The following is a 5,000-nucleotide window of genomic DNA, read 5'->3' on the forward strand; positions in this document are numbered from 1 at the left end:
AGAGAGAGAGAGAGAGAGAGAGAGGGTGAGAGATGGATCGTCAAGCAGGCAGGCAGACAGACTGGCTGACAGGCAGGCAGGCAGAAAGACAGGAAGACAGACAGACTGACAGGCAGATAGATAGATAGATAGATAGATAGATAGATAGATAGATAGATAGATAGATTTTAAATAAATTATTATCATGCAGGGAAATAAACATAATAGAATCCGATCTGCAAATTCTAGCAAATAACGCAATGAGGATGTTTTTAAACGAAAAGAATATGCTTGACATTCTTAGCCTGAAAATAATGGTATGGAGTCAGAAATGTTCTACCTATCTTTGAGAAGATATTTTGGGCTTCACTGATAGAAAAGTTTCTGTTTCTTGGTGAATTAACTAAACCAAATATTTGCCGCTATTTCTCCGCGTTGGGAGGCCACAGCATCGGTACAACAGACATGTGGTTAGAATGTTGCAGGAAAAAATAGCAATACATATTCTTGAAGCCGAACCTACAAGGAGGAGAGCTAGAGGTTGACCAAGAATGAGACGGTTGGAATAATAGCCATAGTCTCAGTTGGTCACACTTGGGAATCCAACCGGAATGTACGACGACGTTTGCTTCTGCTAGGACCTTTTTGATGAGGTTCCGGAAGTCTCTATACCAACGATTTTTCCAGGAATTGTGGCTGAAGAAGAGGAACGGACAGATGAATATTAGTAGAATGTTGTTTTAAAGAAAATTAAGTCTGAAATGACAGATGTATTTTGTGAGATATCGATTCAATCCCTGGACACCGGATGATCTTTTATTACCGCTCGGTAATCTGTTGGTTATTTAATGTTTAGTTAGGGGAGAACGAATAGTGTCTGTAATATTCTCTTTTCCATAGCTGAGATTTTATTGTCGATATTATTATTGCTGTTTAACCCTAGGTCTATCTTAATGCAGTTGACCTACTATCAAACGCAATCCATTCGTGACCACAATTTCCGGCGTGTACTGTTTTAAGAGAATAGAGTAAGTGAGTGAGCGATAGAGAGAGAGAGAGAGAGAAAGAGAGATAGAGAGAGAGAGAGAGAGAGAGAGAGAGAGAGAGAGAGAGAGAGAGAGAGAGAGAGAGAGAGAGAGTTGGTTACTCTATTTTAGTAGGTTGAGCGAACGATAAGTGGAAGATCTCCCTCGTTTTCAGACTGTTTTGGAATGTTTTGAACCGAGGAAATGGAGTGTGAAACTCCGAATCGGGTTCTAGTCACACGGTAGACTTTATACAAATTCATACAAAGATGTGAATCTTATGAAAAGAAAACACTACCTTTGATCTTCTGGATCGAGTTAGCCTAGATCGGGAAATCATATGGGTAGGCTATATATAAAGAACATTAGAAGGCTGTTTTGGCAAAAAGGCCTTGAATTCGAACTCAGAGAGGAAAAGTCGACCACAAAAGTGTGAAAGGCAAAGTTGACCTTGCTAAAATTTGAACTCAGAACGTAAAGACAGACGAAATACCGCAAAACATTTTGTCCGGCGTGCTAACGATTTTGCAAGTTCGCCACCTTATCGTAAGGTTCTAATGTGAATTTAGAAAAAGGCGGCAAACCGGTTTGCCGCCTTTTTCTAAAAATGGACAGTCACGACAATTCTTGTATTTTGATTTTAAAAGGTGGTGAACCGGAAAAAAAACTATAGAGCGTCGAAAGTTCTTTTATGGTCTGAGTTCAAATCCCGCTGAGCTCTATATTGCTGTTCATTCGTCTGAGGATCGATACAGTTCAGTTTAGTTCTAGTCAAACACTGAACTCGCCTTAATCGATTGTAACCCCCACTAAAATATACGGCCTTATGTCATGTTAGATATCTTTAACAGAAACCATTAAGTATCTATGGGTTGATAGAATCGATAGAACGTTGAATAAATTCGTGGTTGGGTGTCATATAAGATGGCATTGCGTAGCAGAATATGTAAATCTCCCTGACAAAAATGTTGGTGGATGGTAAAAACGGAAATGAGTTGGATCAAACGCCTTGCGGCTTTAGTTACATCTCTGGACGTTCTCTGTTCAATTTGCGCCAGAGTCGACTTCCGATAGAATAAATTTGCATCTAAGTAGTGGAGCTGATCTTATTGACTATATCCACACATAAACTTTGTGATCTTGTGCAATTGTTATAAATCAATATTTAGCTTTTGTAATAAACTGGTATGCCGCAACCACTTAATACTTTTCTGGAGGTGTAAATGAGAATCAAATAGCTGTAGTCCTGATCTGTTTAAATAGAACTTCCCTCTACTTACAGTGTTAATATTCTTCTAATAGTAAAACCGATATTTTCTAGACAGAACACCAAACTCCTAATGTTTTTATTTACGTTGCAAAGTTGTGCATTTTAAACAAAAATATGATATTTCCGAGTGCTTGCAGAAATAGTATTACTTTTATTATAATAAAGAAAGACTTATTATCATCATCATCTTCATCTCCATTATTATTATTATTATTATTAATATTATTATTATTATTATTATTATTATTATTATTATTATTATTATTGTTGTTGTTGTTGTTGTTGTTGTTGTTGTTGTTGTTGTTATCATCATCATCATTATTATTATTATTATTATTATTATTATTATTATTATTATTATTATTATTATTATCATTATTATTATTGTTATTATTATTGTAGCATTAGCGCCAAGTACTTATGTAATTGTTGCAATGATTGAAGATTTTTCTTATTGGCGATCTAACTATCCAACCTATCCAGAGATGATTACTACGATAGCATTTTCAACGAGAACAGATATAGGGTCATAAAATATGTTGATTGTGCAACTGGTTATGAAAAACTTCTTGCAACAATCAATACTATGCTACAAGTGTATTTATATCGTTCGATGGAGTTGTTGACCTTTTTTTTCGCCTTCCACTTATTACAAATGATGCAATCTCCCATTTACGTAACGCTTGTCAATTATGAATATGTTTATCATAAATCCACGGCACCCCATAATCAGTTTGTCTGTATTGTGTTAGAATAAATAACGATTCCTACATTTTATTTACGAGAATTTTTGGTATTTTTTGCATCTTCTCGTGGAATTTCTCGTTATAAATATAAATATAAATAAATTTTATGGTAGTGTGTTGTTGCTGTTGTTGTTGTTGTTTTTGTTATTGTTGTTGTTGTTGTTGTTGTTGTTGCTGATGTTATTATTATTATTATTATTATTATAAAGGAGGCGGCGAGTTGGTAGAAACGTTAGAGCGTCGGGCGAAAAGCTTAGCGGCATTTCGTCTGTCCTTGCGTTCTAAGTTCAAATTCCACTGAGGTAAACTTTACCATTCATTCTTTCGGAGTCGATGAAATAAGTACCAGTTGAGTACTAGGGTCGATGTAATCGACTTACACCATCCCCCAAAATTACTGGCTTGCCAAAATTTGTAACCATTATAATTATTGCTTTTGTTCTAGTTATTTTTGTGTCATTGTTGCTTATCGCCCTTCTAGGTCAGACCCGGTCCAAAGGTTTTGAGTTAAGGTCAACCCTGAATCAGGAGACCAACAATAAAGAAACCAACCAGAATTTATGGTTCTGTTTCTTTTGTTTTCTACACCTACCTGTTGGAAGGTAAGTCTAGAGAGGACGCGGGTCAAAACTACGCGCCCTTCCCCTCCATTGGTCAGGTGGAGCTTAAATTGTGTCACGTGGCAGTTAGCTGGCGCTGCCTGCTGATGCCTACCGGCGAGTACCTATAGGGGAATTGGGCATGGTGATCATTCACCCGCTGACACTCGTAGATGCTGCAGCGAAGCCACCAAAGAACAAAAGGCCAAAGAAAAAAGGAAAAAATGTACTCATCACCCAAAATGAAGACACATCCGAAAGTGGGGGCGGCGCCACGTCGAAATCGGTAGAGGAGTAGGAGACGAAACCGGACGTGGTTCCTCCTGATGATGTCCTGATGGATCCTATAAAGGAGCTGTTGAGGTAGCGAACCACGAATCGCGGTTGGAATTCTTCATTTCTTCATTCATATTCTAGAACTACATTAAACAATATGACCATATCTTCTTAAAAATGACAAAAAGCATTCAAGATATATTTCACTGTTATTTGTACCAATGACAGCCTAAAAGCTTCCTTGTTGTTTCGTATATTTTAGAGTGGAAGCCTGTGAAGGAAGGGAGAATTTATTAGCGTTTGCAGGTCATTTATGGACGTTATAATCACTACAAAATTCCTAATTCAAGACCACGACAAACCAAGGTGAATGTAAAGGTTACAATCAGAATATATTTCATGAAGACTTCCGGCTACTTTTCCAGAAACAGAGAAGTTATTGAACTAATGAAGATGTTTGACGAGTACAGCTCCACCTAACAATTAGTTACCAAAATCATTTTACAAGGAACTCACAAGGAGGAGCAGCTAAATCTCCCTCAAATCACAGCCCACCGTTGACCTTTATCGCCGTTGATCGACGATATTACAGAGATAGTAACTCGACAACGTCAGCTGTACCTGAGGTTGACTCCAAATACATTTACCTACTCTCCGCTCATGGATCCACCATGAAGTATAGAAACTTCAATTCGTTCGCAGGGATGTCAGATATCCGTTAAGTATAACCGCACATATCTATATCAGGGTCTCTTCCTCTGGATTTTCTGTAGCAGTTTACTCATTTAGCCTTTCTTAAAGTTCTATAAATCACCCATCAAAGCAGCATGGGTTTCTTATATTAGTGAACATAGTTTGTGCAAAGCCAGTCGTCCCCTCTCTTCTGCTTAAGACTTGTACTGGTCTAACGCCATAAGAAATGTACTGATGGAATAATATAGTTTCAGTTACACTATGAAAGAGTAAACGAGATGGCTAATACCGGGATGTTTATCAACCAAGATGTGCTTAAATAAAAATAAGTTAGACGAAACAACAACATACAGCAACTTGTAAATACTGGACAGAACCAGTTTTGTTTTAGAGAGTAGACGTAAACTATTAG

Source organism: Octopus bimaculoides, chromosome 12 (assembly GCF_001194135.2).
Source record: "Octopus bimaculoides isolate UCB-OBI-ISO-001 chromosome 12, ASM119413v2, whole genome shotgun sequence".
NCBI classification, from domain to species: Eukaryota; Metazoa; Mollusca; class Cephalopoda; order Octopoda; family Octopodidae; genus Octopus; species Octopus bimaculoides.